The following is a 21,980-nucleotide window of genomic DNA, read 5'->3' as shown; positions in this document are numbered from 1 at the left end:
CACATTAACTGCATTGCCCTCATCTACTCTCTGTTACCTCATCAAAAAACTGTATCAAGTTAATTAAACACGATTTGCCTTTAACAAATCCGTGCTGGCTTTCCCGAATCCTTGTCCAATTGACTGCTAATTCTGTCCCGGATTATCGTTGCTCGAACTTTCCCCACTACCGAGGTTAAACTGACTGGTCAGTCGTTGCTGGATTTTTTCTTTCACCCTTTCTTGAACAGGGGTGTAACATTTGCAATTCTCCAGTCCTCTGGCATCACCCCCATATCTAAGGATGTTTGGAGGTTTTTTGCCAGTACCTCTGCAATTTCCACCGTTACTTCCCTCAGCAACCGAGGATGCATCCCATCCGGACCAGATGACGTATCTACTTTAAGTACAGCCAGCCTTTCCAGTACCTCCTCTTTATAAATTTTTATCCAATGCAGTATCTCGACAACATCTTCCTTTACAGACACTCTGGCAGCGTCTTCTTCCTTCGGAAAGACAGATGCAATGTATTTATTTAGTACCTCCGCCATGCCCACTGCCTCCCACTGCTACTAATTCGTTATAATCTGGGCCAGTGGTGCAATGGATAACGCATTAGGTTCGATTCCTACCTGGCTTGGATTTTTTAATGCAAAATTTTATGGCCTTCAATACCTTGCAAGCTGTCCTACTTGGTGGTGCTGCCTGGCTCCATACCTGGTAAGTGCCTTCTCAGTGCAGCAAGCAGTGCGTCAGTGTCATAATCTGAAGGTCCTGAATTCAATCTTCAGAGAAGGCATCAAGGATTACGAAGCTTTTTTTCCATCTCTCACCTCATCTTTCCATCTTTGCTGCATAGCAAAATCAAGAACTTTTGCTGACTGCAGCACATCAAAAGATTTGCTGCCCCTTGATCTCTCTGTACCCAAACACACAGTGAAGTTTAGGAAGTCCATGGGCGATGGACTCACTGACAACACTCTTGTTTCTGTATAATTGCACCAAGACAAACGGTGAGTGGAGAATATAATCAACGATCCCGCTACTTCTCACAGGCCAAGTGAGCGCTCCACCAGTTGAGCTAATTCCTCGTTTGCTGTTTGTAAATCGCCCCTCACAGTTCCTGCCTCACACTCGCCTTCAAGCTGCTCCAAGACCAGCAGAGAAATCTTGCCTTGGGTTGCCGCTCCCTGAATATATTAAATACTTTGCTCCAATCGGCGGTATCGAGCATCAGCAAGTGAGGATCAGCAGAACGGGAAGCCGCAGTAATCATGAGTGATGCTGAGAAGAGCCCGAGCCTTCGGAAGGAAGACGAGGTCACCGGAAAGGAACAGCCGCCCGAGCTCGAGGAGCAGCGAGAGCCCTGACTGACTGACTGATCGAAGACCATTTTGCCTGAAATTGAGGGCAATTTGAAGTGTTGCTGCTCAAAGGCACTCCCTGCTGGTGAGCAGAGGGAAATGCTCGAGTGAAACAGCCGTGCTCGGACAGACACAGAAAGCTTTCAGGTTTTGGAAAGGAGAAGAGGTGTCCTGTGCCTGAGTGGCAACATGTTAATCTGTGAGCTGCCTGTCAAGTTCAGAGAGTGACCTTGAGGTAATTGCTGCTTATTCCAAAATCACACTCACTCCTTCGAGCCGGAATTGAACCAGCGACCTAAGGATGACTTTATTTTGTTTTATTCACTACAGTCCTCCGCTCTACCAGCTGAGCTATCGAAGGGAAGTGATAAACAGTGCTGTCTTTGGTGATTGTTCACCGTGCGCCTGTTGACACGTTCAGACTCGTGGAGTCCGGTGCTGATCGAAGACTTCTTTTGCCTGAAAGCGAGAGCTGAGTGTTTTGAAGTATTGCTGCTCAAAAGCGCTCCCTGCTGGTGAGCAGAGGCAGAGCAGCCTTGTTTGGGCAGACACAGAAAGTTTTCAGGTTTGAGAAAGGAAAAGAGGCGTCCTGTGCCTTCATGGCAACATGTTAATCTGTGAGGTGCCTGTAAAGTTAAGAGAGTGACCTTGAACTAATTGCTGCTTATTGCAAAATCACGTGTTCTCCTTCGAGCAGGAATTGAACAAATGACGGAAGGATGACTTTGTCTTATTTTCCACGACAGTCTTGTCGCTCGACCAGCTGAGGTATCGAAGGGAAGCGGCAAAAATGTTTCACTTTGGTGATTGTTCACCGTGCACCTTTGACACACCCGGACTCGTGGATTCCAGTGCTCATGACTGAGGCTGACTCGGTACCTGCTCATACCGCAGTGCTGTGGGAGTGGGAGCTGCTCCGTGTTCTCCACAGCCTGGGCCAGTGACACAATGAATAATGGGACTGATTATTGATCTGGAGATTGTGGGTTCAAGTTTACGGAGGGTGTAAAGTGGAAGGCCGGGCCTGGAGAGCATTGGAATAGTCGAGTCTGGAGGGAAACAAAGGCACGGATGAGGGTTTCAGCAGCAGAACATCATTCTGGAAGTTGGGATTTGTTTCTGCTGATGTTAATAACCGCAATAACTGGGCTGAAATTCAATATTCTGGATCGATGTCAAATAAATCAACTTTGTTTCAAACAGAATGGGTCAATTACTTGATAAATTCAAGATAAGAGACTAATTGATGTCCTCATTACCGATTATTCTGCCTTTTCTCCTTTCTCACTGGAGATTATTTCAGTTCTCATACCTTCAATTACTGTCATGGCCAAGTCCCAGCTCCCCGGTCCTTCCCGAGTGCCTCTCCCAGCCTTGGGATCCAGGGAAGGTATCAGTAATGTACCCGGGATCACTAAACACAAAACCCAGTCTGTGAATCACTTTCAGCTACTGGACTTATCGTGTGTCCCACAGCATCTCTCTCACCTTCGATGTGTGAATAGAGCATCAGGCCTGGGAATCTCGTCTTCAATTTAAATACACTCAGCAAATGTATTTAACAAAATACAAACAAGTAAACACATCACGGCCCAATAATCCAGACTAAATTCAAAGGAGTAAGTCTGTTATCAAACTCCTTGAGTGGACAGAATAAAGAAAAATCCCAACTCTAAGATCCCCTCGAATCCTTTGCAAATTCCTTACAAATCTTGACAATAATCAACAAGTCTAATTGAATGTTGACCTTAATCTCGAGTGGGGTTGGAATACAGAAGTGATGCTTCAGTTGTAATGAACCTTGGTCAGACCCCACCTGGAGAACTGGGCACCGAACCGAGGGAGAGATAAATCGGCCTTAGAAAAGGTACAGTGCAGATTCACCAGAATGATGCCGGGGTTAAAAGGGTTAAATTATGAGGATGGGTGGCATAAACTTGGTTTTTATTCCCATGAGTTTAGAACATTGAGATGTGATCTGATGAAGGTGTTTAAAATTATAAAGGGATTCAATAAGGTAAATACAGAGAAATGATTTCTTCTGGAGGGGGAATTCAGAACAAGAGGGCATAAGAAATAGGAGCAGGAGTGGGCCATACGGCCCCTCGAGCCTGCTCTGCCATTCAGTAAGAACTTGGCTGATCTTCTACCTCAACTCCACTTTCCTGCCTGATTCCTTGATTCCCTCGGTGTCCAAAAATCTCTCGATCTCATTCTTGAAAATACTTAACAACTGAGCATCCACAGCCCTCTGGGGCAGAGAATTCCAAAGATTGACAACCCTCTGAGTGAAGAAATATTTCCTCATTTCTGTCCTAAATGGCCGACCCCTTATCCTGAGACTATGCCTCCTAGTTCTAGACTCTACAGCTAGGGGAAACAGCCTCTCAGCATCTACCCTGTCAAGCCCTCCAAGAATTTTTGACGTTTCAATGAGATCACCTCTCATTCTTCTAAACTTCAGACAATATCGGGCCATTCTGCTCACTCTCTCCTCATGCAACAATCCTCTCATCCCAGGAATCAATCTAGTGAACCTTCATTGCACCCCCTCGAAGTCAAGTATATCCTTCCTCAGGTGAGGAGACCAAAACTGTACATAGTACTCCAGGTGTGGTCTCACCAAAGCCTGATATAATTGCAGCAAGACTTCCTTACTCTTATTCTCCAAACCCCTTGCAATAAAGGCCAACGTACTATTTGCTTTCCTAATTGCTTGCTGGATCTGCATGTTAACTTTCTGTGATCCGTGTGCAAGGACACACAAATCCCTCTGAACACCAATAATTCTTAATCTCTCATCTTTTAAATAATATTCTGCTTTTCTATTCTTCCTACCAAAGTGAATAATTTCACATTTCCCCACATTATACTCCATCTGCCACCTTCTTGATAATATTAAAATTAGAGCTGGGTCATTTATGAGCAAAATAAGGTTGCAATTTTTCACACAAAGGGTTGTGGAAATTACAAACTCACTTCCCTGGAAGGCTGTGGATGCTGGGGCTCGACTGAAATTTTCATTATTGAGATCGAAAGGTTTTTGTTGTGTGAGGGTTGCAAGGGATTTTTTTTTATTCCTTCATGGGATGTGGGCATCGCTGGCGAGACCAGCACTTATTGCCCATCCCTAATTTCCTCTGAGAAGGTGGTGGTGAGCCGCCTTCTTGAACCGCGGCAGTCCGTGTGGTGAAGGTTCTCCCACAGTGCTGTTAGGAAGGGAGTTCCAGGATTTTGACCCAGCAATGATGAAGGAACGGCGATATATTTCCAAGTCGGGATGGTGTGTGACTTGGAGGGGAACGTGCAGGTGGTGTTGTTCCCATGTGCCTGCTGCTCTTGTCCTTCTAGGTGGTAGAGGTCGCGGGTTTGGGAGGTGCTGTCGAAGAAGCCTTGGCGAGTTGCTGCAGTGCATCCTGTGGATGGTGCACACTGCAGCCACAGTGCACCGGTGGTGAAGGGAGTGAATGTTTAGGGTGGTGGATGGGGTGCCAATCAATCGGGCTGCTTTGTCCTGGATGGTGTCGAGCTTCTTGAGTGTTGTTGGAGCTGCACTCATCCAGGCAAGTGGAGAGTATTCCATCACACCCCTGACTTGTGCCTTGTCGATGTGGAAAGGCTTTGGGGAGTCAGGAGGTGAGTCACTCGCCGCAGAATACCCAGCCTCTGACCTGCTCTTGGAGCCACAGTATTTATATGGCTGATCCAGTTAAGTTTCTGGTCAATGGTGACCCCCAGGATGTTGATGGTGGGGGATTTGGCGATGGTAATGCCTTTGAATGTCAAGGGGAGGTGGTTAGACTCTCTCTTGTTGGAGATGGTCACTGCCTGGCGCTTGTCTGGCGCGAATGTTACTTGCCACTTATCAGTCCAAGGCTGGATGTTGTCCAGGTCTTGCTGCATGCGGGCACGGACTGCTTCATTATCTGAAGGGTTGCAAATGGAACTGAACACTGTGCAATCATCAGTGAACATCCCCATTTCTGACCTTATGATGGAGGGAAGGTCATTGATGAAGCAGCTGAAGATGATATGGAGCAAAGGCGAGTAAATGGAGTTGTGGTACAGATTATTCCTGATCCAATTGAATGGCGGAGCAGGATTGTGGGGCTGAATGGCTGATTCCAAATCCTGAACCCAGTCACTGACACCAATCACCTCCACTCTGATAAAAAAACACCACAATCACTGACACCAATCTCATTCTGCCTGATATAAACCAACCCCACAGTCACTGACACCAATCTCACTGAATGGTGGAACAGGCTCGAGGGGCTGAATATCCGACTCCTGTTCCTAGTGTTCCAATGTCACACTGAAGTTGCTAACATTCCTCTTCACAGTTCTTAATGCTCCCTATCTTGGTGTTGTCAGGAAATGTTGATCTTATGCCCTTGTACCCAAGCCCAGGTCATTGCTCGATATTGACAAGAGCAATGGTCCCAACACTGCTAATGGAGGAGATGACCATTTACATCCCTATAGTCTGAAAAACAATCATTAACCACAACTCTGCCCTTTATCCAACTTCCCATCCACACTGACCCACTCCCTGTAATAGCGTGAGCTTTAATCTGATCAACAAGACTCCTGTCCGGCATCTTATCAAACACTTTTTAACAATCCATCTTCACAACATCCATTGCATTTTATCCCTACACTGTGTTATTTCCTCCAATAATCCCTGCTGTCTGTCCTGAATGAATCCATTTTATCCCTACACTGTGTTATTTCCTCCAATATTCCCTGCTGTCTGTCCTGAATTAATCCATTTTATCCCTACACTATGTTATTTCCACCTATAATCCCTCCTGTCTGTCCTGAATTAATCCATTTTATCCCTACACTGTGTTATTTCCTCCAATAATCCCTGCTGTCTGTACTGAATTAATCCATTTTATCCCTACACTGTGTTATTTCCTCCAATAATCCCTGCTGTCTGTCCTGAATTAATGCATTTTATCCCTACACTGTGTTATTTCCGCTAATAATCCCTGCTGTCTGTCCTGAATTAATCCATTTTATCCCTACACCGTGTTATTTCCTCCAATATTCCCTGCTGTCTGTCCTGAATTAATGCATTTTATCCACACACTGTGTTATTTCCTCTAATAATCCCTGCTGTCTGTCCTGAATTAATCCATTTTAACCCTACACTGTGTTATTTCCTCCAATATTCCCTGCTGTCTGTCCTGAATTAATGCATTTTATCCCGACACTGTGTTATTTCCTCCAATAATCCCTGCTGTCTGTCCTGAATTAATCCATTTTATCCCTACACTGTGTTATTTTGCTCCAATATTCCCTGCTGTCTGTCCTGAATTAATCAATTTTATCCCTACACTGTGTTATTTCCTCCAATAATCCCTACTGTCTGTCCTGAATTAATCCATTTTATCCCTACACTGTGTTATTTCCTCCAATAATCCCTGCTGTCTGTCCTGAATTAATCCATTTTATCCCTACACTGTGTTATTTCCTCCAATATTCCTTGCTGTCTGTCCTGAATTAATCCATTTTATCCCTACACTGTGTTATTTCCTCCAATATTCCCTGCTGTCTGTCCTGAATTAATCCATTTTATCCCTACACTGTGTTATTCCCTCCAATAATCCCTGCTGTCTGTCCTGAATTAATCCATTTTATCCCTACACTGTGTTATTTCCTCCAATATTCCCTGCTGTCTGTCCTGAATTAATCCATTTTATCCCTACACTGTGTTATTTCCTCCAATAATCCCTGCTGTCTGTCCTGAATTAATCCATTTTATCCCAACACTGTGTTATTTCCTCCAATAATCCCTGCTGTCTGTCCTGAATTAATCCATTTTATCCCTACACTGTGTTATTTCCTCCAATAATCCCTGCTGTCTGTCCTGAATTAATCCATTTTATCCCAACACTGTGTTATTTCCTCCAATAATCCCTGCTGTCTGTCCTGAATTAATCCATTTTATCCCTACACTGTGTTATTTCCTCCAATAATCCCTGCTGTCTGTCCTGAATTAATCCATTTTATCCCTACACTGTGTTATTTCCTCCAATAATCCCTGCTGTCTGTCCTGAATTAATCCATTTTATCCCAACACTGTGTTATTTCCTCCAATAATCCCTGCTGTCTGTCCTGAATTAATCCATTTTATCCCTACACTGTGTTATTTCCTCCAATAATCCCTGCTGTCTGTCCTGAATTAATCCATTTTATCCCAACACTGTGTTATTTCCTCCAATAATCCCTGCTGTCTGTCCTGAATTAATCCATTTTATCCCTACACTGTGTTATTTCCTCCAATATTCCCTGCTGTCTGTCCTGAATTAATCCATTTTATCCCTACACTGTGTTATTCCCTCCAATATTCCCTGCTGTCTGTCCTGAATTAATCCATTTTATCCCTACACTGTGTTATTCCCTCCAATAATCCCTGCTGTCTGTCCTGAATTAATCCATTTTATCCCTACACTGTGTTATTCCCTCCAATATTCCCTGCTGTCTGTCCTGAATTAATCCATTTTATCCCAACACTGTGTTATTTCCTCCAATAATCCCTGCTGTCTGTCCTGAATTAATCCATTTTATCCCTACACTGTGTTATTCCCTCCAATATTCCCTGCTGTCTGTCCTGAATTAATCCATTTTATCCCAACACTGTGTTATTTCCTCCAATAATCCCTGCTGTCTGTCCTGAATTAATCCATTTTATCCCTACACTGTGTTATTTCCTCCAATAATCCCTGCTGTCTGTCCTGAATTAATCCATTTTATCCCAACACTGTGTTATTTCCTCCAATAATCCCTGCTGTCTGTCCTGAATTAATCCATTTTATCCCTACACTGTGTTATTTCCTCCAATATTCCCTGCTGTCTGTCCTGAATTAATCCATTTTATCCCTACACTGTGTTATTCCCTCCAATATTCCCTGCTGTCTGTCCTGAATTAATCCATTTTATCCCTACACTGTGTTATTCCCTCCAATAATCCCTGCTGTCTGTCCTGAATTAATCCATTTTATCCCTACACTGTGTTATTCCCTCCAATATTCCCTGCTGTCTGTCCTGAATTAATCCATTTTATCCCAACACTGTGTTATTTCCTCCAATAATCCCTGCTGTCTGTCCTGAATTAATCCATTTTATCCCTACACTGTGTTATTCCCTCCAATATTCCCTGCTGTCTGTCCTGAATTAATCCATTTTATCCCAACACTGTGTTATTTCCTCCAATAATCCCTGCTGTCTGTCCTGAATTAATCCATTTTATCCCTACACTGTGTTATTTTGCTCCAATATTCCCTGCTGTCTGTCCTGAATTAATGCATTTTATCCACACACTGTGTTATTTCCTCTAATAATCCCTGCTGTCTGTCCTGAATTAATCCATTTTAACCCTACACTGTGTTATTTCCTCCAATATTCCCTGCTGTCTGTCCTGAATTAATGCATTTTATCCCGACACTGTGTTATTTCCTCCAATATTCCTTGCTGTCTGTCCTGAATTAATCCATTTTATCCCTACACTGTGTTATTTCCTCCAATATTCCCTGCTGTCTGTCCTGAATTAATCCATTTTATCCCTACACTGTGTTATTCCCTCCAATAATCCCTGCTGTCTGTCCTGAATTAATCCATTTTATCCCTACACTGTGTTATTTCCTCCAATATTCCCTGCTGTCTGTCCTGAATTAATCCATTTTATCCCTACACTGTGTTATTTCCTCCAATAATCCCTGCTGTCTGTCCTGAATTAATCCATTTTATCCCAACACTGTGTTATTTCCTCCAATAATCCCTGCTGTCTGTCCTGAATTAATCCATTTTATCCCAACACTGTGTTATTTCCTCCAATAATCCCTGCTGTCTGTCCTGAATTAATCCATTTTATCCCTACACTGTGTTATTTCCTCCAATAATCCCTGCTGTCTGTCCTGAATTAATCCATTTTATCCCTACACTGTGTTATTTCCTCCAATAATCCCTGCTGTCTGTCCTGAATTAATCCATTTTATCCCAACACTGTGTTATTTCCTCCAATAATCCCTGCTGTCTGTCCTGAATTAATCCATTTTATCCCTACACTGTGTTATTTCCTCCAATAATCCCTGCTGTCTGTCCTGAATTAATCCATTTTATCCCAACACTGTGTTATTTCCTCCAATAATCCCTGCTGTCTGTCCTGAATTAATCCATTTTATCCCTACACTGTGTTATTTCCTCCAATATTCCCTGCTGTCTGTCCTGAATTAATCCATTTTATCCCTACACTGTGTTATTCCCTCCAATATTCCCTGCTGTCTGTCCTGAATTAATCCATTTTATCCCTACACTGTGTTATTCCCTCCAATATTCCCTGCTGTCTGTCCTGAATTAATCCATTTTATCCCTACACTGTGTTATTCCCTCCAATAATCCCTGCTGTCTGTCCTGAATTAATCCATTTTATCCCTACACTGTGTTATTCCCTCCAATATTCCCTGCTGTCTGTCCTGAATTAATCCATTTTATCCCTACACTGTGTTATTCCCTCCAATAATCCCTGCTGTCTGTCCTGAATTAATCCATTTTATCCCTACACTGTGTTATTCCCTCCAATATTCCCTGCTGTCTGTCCTGAATTAATCCATTTTATCCCTACACTGTGTTATTCCCTCCAATATTCCCTGCTGTCTGTCCTGAATTAATCCATTTTATCCCTACACTGTGTTATTCCCTCCAATAATCCCTGCTGTCTGTCCTGAATTAATCCATTTTATCCCTACACTGTGTTATTCCCTCCAATATTCCCTGCTGTCTGTCCTGAATTAATCCATTTTATCCCTACACTGTGTTATTCCCTCCAATATTCCGTGCTGTCTGTCCTGAATTAATCCATTTTATCCCTACACTGTGTTATTCCCTCCAATATTCCGTGCTGTCTGTCCTGAATTAATCCATTTTATCCCTACACTGTGTTATTCCCTCCAATAATCCCTGCTGTCTGTCCTGAATTAATCCATTTTATCCCTACACTGTGTTATTCCCTCCAATAATCCCTGCTGTCTGTCCTGAATTAATCCATTTTATCCCTACACTGTGTTATTCCCTCCAATATTCCCTCCTCTTTGTCCTTTATTAAAGTCCAGTTTTTTCCCTCGAGTTTGACATCAATCAGGTTTAAAATTGATGCAGAGTTTCAGCCAATGAGGGAGATCCGGGCTCAGCCCCGCCCACTCGGTGCCGCAAGTCCCGCCCCTCACCCACTCCCATTGGTTGGAGGACCAACCGCCCGCTCGGTCCTCCAGCCCCTCTCCGCTCTTCCTATTGGTCCGGAGCTCCCGTCAATCACCCGGGCAGTGTGAGCTGAGCATGCGCGGCGGGCGGGGAGTGAGGCCGAGATCGTGTCGGCAACAGGTGAGAGATGGGCGGGGGGAGCGGGTTAATAAACCCCGGGGGAGGGGGCGGGGGCTTCACAAACCCCGAGTGCGGCCCCGGGCCCGAATATCAAACAGTGAACATTCTCCTCTCTCTCTCTACACTCCGGGGGCTCCGGTTTAGATCAGACCCGAAACTCAACACACGGCCCGCGGCCTCCGAGCATGCGCAGTGTCAGCGTCAAACCTCGTGACTCATCGAATCAGGGAGCGTCTGTAAATGAAGGAGAAATGGTGATCGGTCAGGGAGCGTCTGTAAATGAAGGAGAAATGGTGATCAGTCAGGGAGCGTCTGTAAATGAAGGAGAAATGGTGATCAGTCAGGGAGCGTCTGTAAATGAAGGAGAAATGGTGATCAGTCAGGGAGCGTCTGTAAATGAAGGAGAAATGGTGATCGGTCAGGGAGCGTCTGTAAATGAAGGAGAAATGGTGATCGGTCAGGGAGCGTCTGTAAATGAAGGAGAAATGGTTATCGGTCAGGGAGCGTCTGTAAATGAAGGAGAAATGGTGATCTCCATACCTTCAGTCATCCAGGGAGCTCGAGCTTTGGATGCTGTTCCTTTCCTCCTCATGGGAATCTGTCCACTCTGCACCCAAACCAACTCCTCCTTCAAGGCCTCCCACTGTTCAATTACTGTTCTGCCTGCCAATTTTTGAATCCAATCCACACGGACAAGATCCCTTTTTCACTCATGAAATTAGCCCTCATCCAGTTAAGAATTTTCACATTTGACTGTCCCCTGTCCTTTTCCATAACTGTTCTAAACCGAATGAAATTATGATCACTGCTGCCCCAATGAAATATGCTCCACCTGCCCCACTTCATTTTCCACAACGAGTCCACTGCTATACTCACACTCACTCTCTCACACTCACTCACACTCTCTCTCACACTCACTCTCACATTCACTCTCTCACCCTTTCACGGTTTCGGGCCACTGAAAGATGATGCGATGGGTTTGGATTTCAGCACAGGGAGGAGGGAGAGTGTGTGGGACAGGGGATTTTCAGCTTTGAGGAATGAGAGAGGAAATAATGTTCCATAGAAAGTAGAGTTATCTGATCTGAATTTCCATCCTGTACTTCCAGTCATAACTTTTATAAACTCCTTTTACAGGGGAGGATTTACAGAGGGAAACTCAAACCAAAGATCACGTCAAGATCTGACAGAGTCACTCGATTCATCAGGACCTGAATATCGTCGGCCTTTGAATGTGGAAGGAGAAATGTTTGTCTGTTCTATCTGTGGGAGAAGATTTCAAACATCAGTGTGAGTGGAAAAGCACCGAGACACACACACCCAAGTGAGAGTGTTCCAGTGCACTGACTGTGGAAAGAGCTTTCACCAGTTACACAGCCAGAAAAAACACCGCACCGTTCACAGCGGGGAGAAACCGTACACGTGTTCTGTGTGTGGACGAGGCTTCAACTGATCGTCCAACCTGGAGAGACACAAGGACACACGGACCACGGAGAAACCGTGGAAATGTGGGGACTGTGGGAAGGGATTCAATTACCCTTCAGAGCTGGAAACTCATCGACGCAGTCACACTGGGGAGAGGCCGTTCACCTGCTCCGTGTGTGGGAAGGGATTCACTCAGTCATCCAACCTGCTGACACACCAGCGAGTTCACAATGGGGAGAGGCCGTTCACCTGCTCCGTGTGTGGGAAGGGATTCGCTCGGTCATCACACTTTCTGTCACACCAGCGAGTTCACACTGGGAAGAGGCCGTTCACTTGCTCAGTGTGTGGGAAGGGATTCGCTCATTCATCCACCTTGCTGACACACCAGCGAGTTCACAATGGGGAGAGGCCGTTCTCCTGCTGCATGTGTGGGAAGGGATTCACTCAGTCATCCAACCTGCTGACACACCAGCGAGTTCACACTGATGAGAGACCTTTTAAATGTTCTGACTGTGAGAAGAGCTTTAAAAGCAAAATTGAACTGCTGAAACACCAACGCATTCACACTGGGGAGAGGCCGTTCACCTGCTCCGTGTGTGGGAATGGATTCACTCAGTCATCACACTTTCTGTCACACCAGCGAGTTCACACTGGGGAGAGGCCGTTCACCTGCTCCGTGTGTGGGAAGGGATTCGCTCATTCATCGAACCTGCTGAAACACCAGCGAGTTCACACTGGGGAGAGGCCGTTCACCTGCTCCGTGTGTGGGAAGGGATTCGCTCATTCATCGAGCCTGCTGAAACACCAGCGAGTTCACACTGGGGAGAGGCCGTTCACCTGCTCCGTGTGTGGGAAGGGATTCACTCAGTCATCCAACCTGCTGAGACACCAGCGACTTCACACTGATGAGAGATCTTTTAAATGTTCTGACTGAGAAGAGGTTTAAAAGCAAATTTAATCTGCTGACACACCAACGCACTCACACTGGGGAGAGGCCGTTCTCCTGCTCCGTGTGTGGGAAGGGATTCACTCAGTCATCCACCCTGCTGAAACACCACCGAGTTCACACTGAGTGACCTTTAAATGTTCTGACTGTGGGAAGAGATTTAAAATCAGAAACGAACTGCTGAGACATCGACGCACTCACACTGGGGAGAGACTTTTCACCTGCTCCGTGTGTGGGAAGAGATTCACTCGATCATCCCACCTTCTGAACATTAACTTGTTGACACTATTGAGTGACCTTTTCATGCAGTGACTGTGAGAAGAGCTTAAAAGCAGAAATGAACTGCTGACACATCAACGCATGCCCATTGGTTAAGAGACTGTTCACCTGCTCCGTGCGTGGGAAGGGATTCACTCAGTCATCACACGTGCTGAGACACCAGCGAGTTCACGAAATGAGCAGGTTCAACGAGCCGGTCTGTAACACAGGCCAATGACTCAGTGCAGCTCGTTACCCAGTCACTGGGCTCCGTTATAGCCTCTGCTGTCAGTACACACAAAGAGAAATTGTAAATCTGAAACAGAAAGAGATAATGTATAACACTTCATATCAACCACCAGTTTTTCCCTCTTTCCGGCTTTTAAAACAATCTGTTTCACAGTTTGTCAAACCCGAAACAGCCTCTGGGATTTGCTGATTGAGAATTTCAGTGGAAATTGGGACCATCACTAAGTATCGGAACAAATATCCCCGCTGAGGTTTCGGGATTGTTACTGGTTTATTTATATCAGTGAGTGACCAATTTTAAACCAGGTGAGGGTCCAAACCAAAGGTAAGAGCCTGGGATAGACAAGAGATTCTTCAATGTATCAAGTTAAATTACACTGATTCCACCAACACTGGACATCACATCCCTCAAACATTGTTACCTGTTACTGTATAAAACTGGTGAGGGTGGAAATGGGAAATAACTGAAAAAAACTTCATTGTATCAAAGTTAATTCTGATCATTATTATTATACAAACATTCTACAGCCGGTCCCTTAAAAAGGACCCAATATCAAACCAGTCCCCAGTCCTTGGGCCTGTGCCTATGTTGTGATTTGCACCCGCTTCTGACTCACTTGGTATCAGACGCACTCCCGTCAACAGTAAACGCATGGAGCCGGATCCATAAGAGAAAAATGAGGACCGACCTCCGCGGTTCTCCCAGAGTGCGGGAGGCGGAGTAACAGCAGCAGACAGAGAGATCTCTCTAAACCAGCCGCTGCCACCGGAGAGAAGCGAGTCCCGTTCCGAGCCGTGTCTGTCAGGCGCCCGCTGACCCTCTCTTCACTGAAGGGGACCGATTCAGCACCAACTCACACACCCACCATTGGATCATTGAATCACCTTCAACACCTGAATTACATCACCACTTAATCCTCTATACACGAGGAAATACAAACCTTGTCCACGCAACTTGCCCTCATAATTTAAACATTTTAGCCCCGGTATCATTCTGGTCTTTCTGCGCTGCACCTCCTGCAAGGCCAATATATCCTTCCTGAGGTCTGGTGCCCAGGACTGAATGCCGTGCTCTGAATGTGGCCTTAGCACAGTTTATAGAATTCTAACATAACTTCCACCCTTTTGAATTCCAGTTCCCTTGAGATAAAGGCCGATATTCCATTAGCCATTTTAATTATTTTTTGCACCTGTCTGCCAACTCTTCCTGATTTCCCGAAGTATCTCTGCTCACCCACAGTTCCTGGCTTCTCACCATTTCGAAAATACTCTGATTTATCTTGCTTCGGGCCAAAGTGGATGGCCTCACACTTCCCCAGATTGAAACTTTGAACAGTCTGGGGCTCTTTTGTATCGAAAAGAGAAGGCTGAGGGTGACCTGATACAGGACTTTAAGATTATGCAAGGGTTTGATAGGTCAGATGTAGATAAGGTGTTTGTACTTTTGGGAGTGGGGACGTCAGAACTTAGGGCCATGAATATAATAGTCATCAATAAATCCAATCTGGCATTCAAGAGAAACATATTTATCCAGAGAGGCGTTAGAATGTGCAGCTCGCTCCCACAAGGAGTAGTTAAGGCGAATATCATGGATGCATTTACGGTGAAGTGAGATAAACACATGGAGGAGAAAGGAATATTCGTGTTTGCTCATAGGGTTAGATGAAGAGGGGTTGGAGGAGGCTCGTCTGCAGCATAAACACCGGTATAGTCCAGTTGGGCCGAATTGCCTGTTTCTGTGATGTACATTCGATGTAATTCTATGTAAACTCCATCTGACACAGTTTTACCAACTCACTGAATCTATCAATTTCATTTTACAACTTTATGCTCCCATCTACACTACTCACTGTGCCTCCTAACTTGGTGTCGTCAACAAACCTGGATATCCCGCTCTCTATTCCTTTATCTGCCTCATTTATACAGATCCCTGGGGGACACCACTAATCAAATCCTGTCAATTTGAGTACATACCCATTAACCCTACTCTCTGTCTCCTACCTCCAAACCAACTCCCTCCCCATGTCAATGGGTTGCTTTGAATTCCACATGTCAACAGAAATTAGAACAGTCTCTGATGTTAAACCTTAACGAATGCCTCTGGAAGTCAATATACACATAACCCCCATAGACACTCCATCATTTCCCACGTTAGTTACATCTTCAAAAAGTTCAACTATTTTCGTTGGACTTGACTTACACTTTACAAATCCATGCTGGCTCTCTCTGATCAATTCATGTTTATCCAAGTGCTCAGTCATTCTTTCCCTAATAACAGATTCTGGTAACTTCCCCACAACAGACGTCAGACGAATCGGTCTATAATTTCCTGTTTTATCTCTCCTACCCTTCCTATATAATGGAAAGATATTTGAATTTTTTCAATCCATGGAACAATTCCTGAATCAAGAGAGTTTTGAACGATCATGACTAAAGCATGTCCAATTTCCTCACCTATTCCCCTTCGTCCCCTGGGCTGGTAAACATCAGGTCCTGGAGATTTGTTTATCTTTAGTCTAATTACTTTCTCCATTACCATTATTTTACTTGCACTGAATCCCCTTGATTTATTTTCAGTTTTCCTCGTGTCTCTGGTATATTATCCTCATGCTTTTCTGTGAGTATTTAGCAAGTCTGCCATTTCCTGATTTTCAATTACAATATCACCTCCATCTGTCTTTAAGGGGCCCACATTACTCTTAGTCACACTTCTTTCTCTTAATATACGTGTAAAAACCTTGAAAGTTGTCCTTAATTTCACTCACAAGTTTTTCTCGTTTTCCCTCTTTGCACCTTTTACGATTTTTTTTAGTTTCAGCACCACAATAAACAACACTTCACTGTGAAATTTGTTCAATTAGTTCTTCAGTGTCAGAGCGAGAATTGTCCATCCCTCATTTATTTAAAGTAACAAACAAACACAAGCACACATATTAATTCGTGTATCAAAGCACTGATGGACACAGAAAGATAAACACAGCTTGAAACGCAGTCAGTATCGGGATTCACAGGGAAACGGGCAAGCAAAATGGACAAAGATAAAACAGTCTGAACCCACAACAGAATGTGACGTGTCGCTGATAGATATTAATGAGAGGAGGTGAGAGACAGTACCATGAATTGGCACTGTGGCTTAGTTGGTTAAAGCACCTGTCTAGTAAACAGGAGATCCTGGGTTCAACTCCCAGCGGTGCCTTTGTGTAATTCGTGGTGTTTAGTGAATTTGAGAAGCACACAGTGCTGTGTTTTGTTCAGGATCCAACACGGAACTGATCAGGAGGTCTTTTCAAAAATGCCTTTTCATCACACAGACAGCCCTCTCATGGAATGTGTCCGTGACACGTTCTTGTTTCTGGGCTCGTTGAGGTCGGGGTATAATTCTTGATTCGATGTTTCATACCCTGGAGAAACCCTAATTTAGCCCTGGACTTTGGATCTTGATCTGCGGTTCAAAGTTTTGCGAAGAGGGAAAAGAAGTCCCCAAATCACTCCACCTGAATCTCAAGCGCTTTTGAAAGAAATTCAGTTCAAACAATCAGGAATTTAAAGGCACCTCAATGACCTGCACTTTCATTGAACGAGCTTTGCTTCCAATTACATTCAACCTTGAAACCGCTCTGGGTTTTCCCCTCCACTGAAGCAGAGTGTGGCCGCTCTGTATCTGTGATCATGTCGGTGACGAGGTTCGCTCTGATATTGGTCGCTTTCAATTTTTAAGATCTCGCCAAGCTCAGGGAAAAGAAACCGCGGATCGAATTGTCCCTGTAAGTGATGAATTGAAGGGATTGGTGCTCCAAGCAGATCTGGAAAATGCGCAGTGCGGTCACTCAGGAATTCCAAATCCACCCTCTCGCCACTCCCCCCGTCTCAGTCTTTCCATCTTTACCCTTCACTGCCGGTGTTCCAGGTTCGATCATCCGTGGCCGTTCAACGAAGCCTGAGAAGTCCATGAGGGAAAAACACAGAGAGTCAAGAGACAGGGACAAGGTGGGATCAAAGTATAGGAAGAAATAGGATCAATGTCAAGTTCTGCGAACGGGCAGAATTTAAGATGGAGCTTGGGAGAGATTCCTTCACGTGTCTTGCAATTTTGCAAGAGACCATTGGGCTCCGAATTAAAAGCATGAGCCGCGCTGGAGAGTCTCTGAGAGAGGGAATGCGGTTCGTCAACTCCAGTTCATCGTTATTTGAGCAGTAAACATAACTTTAAGAAGTATCACTGGGAACAGGATTCGAACGTACGCAGGAAATCCCCAGGGGATTCCGAGTCCAACGCCTTAACCACTCGGCCATCGCAGCTACAAACATCTGTTCTGCACGGCTGTAAATCAGAATGTGTAGGTTTATCACAAGCGATGTGTGATACAATGTTCTCTCCGACAGGTGAAAGGCCCTGATCCCTGGTCTGTGCTGATTCTCTGATAGTTTACTGGGTAAAGGCCCTGATCCCTGGTCTGTGCTGATTCTCTGATAGTTTACTGGGTAAAGGCCCTGATGCCTGGTCTGTGCTGATTCCCTGATAGTTTACTGGGTCAAGGCCCTGATCCCTGGTCTGTGCTGATTCCCTGATAGTTTACTGGGTAAAGGCCCTGATCCCTGGTCTGTGCTGACTCTCTGATCGTTTACTGGGTAAAGGCCCTGATCCCTGGTCTGTGCTGATTCCCTGATAGTTTACTGGGTAAAGGCCCTGATCCCTGGTCTGTGCTGATTCTCTGATAGTTTACTGGGTCAAGGCCCTGATCCCTGGTCTGTGCTGATTCCCTGATAGTTTACTGGGTAAAGGCCCTGATCCCTGGTCTGTGCTGATTCCCTGATAATTTACTGGGTCAAGGCCCTGATCCCCGGTCTGTGCTGATTCCCTGATAGTTTACTGGGTCAAGGCCCTGATCCCCGGTCTGTGCTGATTCCCTGATAGTTTACTGGGTCAAGGCCCTGATCCCTGGTCTGTGCTGACTCTCTGATGGTTTACTGGGTCAAGGCCCTGATCCCTGGTCTGTGCTGACTCTCTGATGGTTTACTGGGTAAAGGCCCTGATCCCTGGTCTGTGCTGACTCTCTGATGGTTTACTGGGTAAAGGCCCTGATCCCTGGTCTGTGCTGATTCTCTGATAGTTTACTGGGTAAAGGCCCTGATCCCTGGTCTGTGCTGATTCTCTGATGGTTTACTGGGTAAAGGCCCTGATCCCTGGTCTGTGCTTATTCCCTGATAGTTTAGTGGGATTCATTCTGTATCTCTCAGTCTCTGGTACAGTGTGTGAGTGTGGGATTCATTCTGTATCTGTCACTCACTGATACTGTGTGTGAACTTGGGATTGATTCTCTATCTTGTCAGCTGTGTGTGTGAGAGTTTGTGATTCATTCTTTATAGGCAGTCTCTCATACTGTGTGTTAGTGTGGGATTCTTTCGGTATCTGTCAGTCTCTGTTTCTCCATATGAGTGTGGGACTCATTCTTTATATACAGTCCCCAGTACTGTATGTGGGAGTTGAATTCATCCTAAATATGCAGTTACTCATACTGCATGTTAATGTGGGATTCATACTGTACCTATCAGTCCCTGGTACTTGATGAGAGTGTGGGATTAACTCTGTGTCTGTCAGTCTCTAGTACTGTATGTGAGTTTGGGATTCCTTCTGTATCTGTGAGTGTTGGATTCATTCTGTGTCTGTGTGTCTCTGGTACTGTATCTGAATGTGAGTTTCATTCTGTATCTGTACATAATTATTCTCTCAGATTACATTATTGCGTTCAATACTTCAGCTTTAATATCTTAATGTTTGAAGAGTTTTACTCCTTATTTAATTTGTAAATATGGACGAACTTTAGGATTTAATGTTGGAGGTTTTAATCAGATAATTTGTGTGCTTTTTGGACTGCTATTAAATCTGTATCTCTGTGAGTACGATTGTGGATGATAATGAATCTTTCAAACTGATAAGGTGACATTTTTGAATTGGTTTGTAATGTGTAGATCAGTCTGTAGAAATGGAATTGATACTGTATCTTTCAGTCTAATATTGTATGAGATTTTTGGACTGGTATATAATGTGTATCTCAGTCTGCACTAATAGAATTGTTACTGTATCTTTAAATTTCATTCTACGAGTGCATTCTGAACAGGAATCTAATTTGTTTCTCAGGTTTACTATCTTTCAGTATTTCTCAATCGATACTGTACGTGAGGTTTGGATTTGTTTGCAATTTGTAGCAAATGGTTCACTTTTCGAATGGATATTTCATGTATTAAAGTCATGTGTGAGAGAGTTCTGGGATAGTATTCAATTGGAATCTCAGGTACATTATTGGGATTCATTCTGTCCCTTTCAATCGGATACCATGTGTGATTTCTCTCTGGTATTTAATTCGTAGCTGTGTTGCCCTATTGTGAGATTGACACAGTGTCTTTCAATCTGAGAGTGTGATTTTGGACTGGGATTTTTGTATCTACCTGTCAGCGGGACTGAGTTCGGGGCAAATGGAACAGTGTCTGCCTCACCCACTCTGACTGTTGGATTGAAAGTGTGTCTCTGGAACTTGGGATCAGTGTGGGACTGACGACTTCTACTGTCTGAGACTGTGGAACTGATGACCTGTCTGTGTCTCTGTGCTCGGTGGGTGATAATGTACCTCCTGTGTGTGAGAAGGAGCTGGCTGCACTCCTCCTTGTGCCTCGGGTGGAGGAAAGATCACATTCATTCTGGATCATTCAAGGATTCGCCTGTGGAAAGAAAAATGATCTCTTGTAACTCAAGAAACAGCGAGGTTGAAAATAGAATAGTGATCAGTTTAATATCTCTAATGATCATTTTGAATATCCACAAATGAAAACCAGCGATACAAACAGTGTCAGTGTCTGACTCCACTGCAGCACTCAGCTTCTGCACACCAGGTGTGTTGGGCTATTTTACAACAATTTAGTGACATCCAGACACAACCCAACCCCTGCACTGATCCATGAATGGGACTACCCGATGGGGCAGGGACCTTTGTCCAGGTCAGGTTTCTCATCCCCTCTCCCATGGGACTAACCGTTCAACCGAAACCAAACAGCCGCTGTTTAAATTGTGTCCTTCACACTTCTCACCTGGTGCCTGCAATAGATGCTCTTTGTATAACTCCCCACATCCTTACTGTCCGGCTCTGTTTCCACTCTTCACTGTCCAATAACAATAAACAGGGTGAGACTGGAACTAAACCAGGACCATTCACTCCTGGTTTGGGGAGTGAAAGCAGCAATGGTTTTAATAGCAGGTTCTTCCCATTCTCTCTCCCTTCCCCTGGACACACCCTGTCCACACCCAGCCCGAGAATGACCTCTCCCTTCCCCCCTCTCACTCCATGTTCCGGGACCAGTTCCTGATCCACTCCGCCTCTTACAAACAGCCCCCGGACTTCCCCTGCCCTTCCCCCGGACTCAATGCCGATCTCTGAGCCCATCTGCGGACACGGTCCCGGAGCGATGAGCTGCTGTAACGAGGCTGCTCTTTGCTCCCTTCCCCCGGGTGCCGTGATCTCTCCATTCCCGCCTGTCTGAGCAAAGGAAGTGGGTCTGGGGGAAAGGTCAGAGGGAATGGGCTCCACAGGCAGTGCAGGAACAGGCACCAGAATGGGAAACAGATGGGATTCCACCAGTGCCTAACGCTGGAATCCAGACTGACTTTACAATCTCCAACTATGAAACTCGAGGTTTCCATCCCTGCTGTTTCTCTCGGGCTCTTTTGATGGGAAATCGTCTTTCAGAGATAAAGTGAGCGGCTGTGGAATGAGCCAATGGGTTCTGTTCATTCTTGGCTCCCTTACTGATAAAGTGACGTTTGACTCCGAAACTGGAGGGAGGATTCCTCAAACCAATCCTGGAGAAACGGGGGAGGAAAGTGGGAGTCGGTGTATTTGCTGGGACCGTGTAGGATTAATATCAGGCAGCAACAGTCCCAGTTTATTTCAGTGTGGGGATAAAATGGATTAATTCAGGACAGACAGCAGGGATTATTGGAGGAAATAACACAGTGTAGGGATAAAATGGATTAATTCAGGACAGACAGCAGGGAATATTGGAGGGAATAACACAGTGTAGGGATAAAATGGATTAATTCAGGACAGACAGCAGGGATTATTGGAGGAAATAACACAGTGTAGGGATAAAATGGATTAATTCAGGACAGACAGCAGGGAATATTGGAGGAAATAACACAGTGTAGGGATAAAATGGATTAATTCAGGACAGACAGCAGGGATTATTGGAGGAAATAACAGTGTAGGGATAAAATGGATTAATTCAGGACAGACAGCAGGGATTATTGGAGGAAATAACACAGTGTTGGGATAAAATGGATTAATTCAGGACAGACAGCAGGGATTATTGGAGGAAATAACACA

At 44.8% G+C, this 21,980-nt stretch overlaps 2 non-coding genes and 1 pseudogene across 2 annotated transcripts; 2 read left to right on the top strand and 1 right to left on the bottom strand.

The window, feature by feature from the left end:
• Positions 1 to 1,610: 1,610 nt before the first annotated feature.
• On the bottom strand, positions 1,611 to 1,704 carry trnay-gua (transfer RNA tyrosine (anticodon GUA)). Its single transcript has 2 exons — positions 1,668 to 1,704; positions 1,611 to 1,646 (listed from the first exon to the last, which is right to left on the bottom strand). It is a non-coding gene; the product is annotated as a tRNA-Tyr (tRNA).
• A 4,027-nt stretch (positions 1,705 to 5,731) lies between these two features.
• Positions 5,732 to 13,135, top strand: LOC137313959 (zinc finger protein 135-like; annotated as a pseudogene).
• Positions 13,136 to 16,727: 3,592 nt separating this feature from the next.
• trnat-agu (transfer RNA threonine (anticodon AGU)) lies at positions 16,728 to 16,801 on the top strand. Its single transcript has one exon. It is a non-coding gene; the product is annotated as a tRNA-Thr (tRNA).
• The last annotated feature ends 5,179 nt before the right edge of the window (positions 16,802 to 21,980 follow it).

The sequence above is a fragment of the Heptranchias perlo genome, unplaced genomic scaffold, assembly GCF_035084215.1.
Source record: "Heptranchias perlo isolate sHepPer1 unplaced genomic scaffold, sHepPer1.hap1 HAP1_SCAFFOLD_495, whole genome shotgun sequence".
NCBI classification, from domain to species: Eukaryota; Metazoa; Chordata; class Chondrichthyes; order Hexanchiformes; family Hexanchidae; genus Heptranchias; species Heptranchias perlo.
This window is presented reverse-complemented; position numbering and strand designations above follow the sequence as displayed.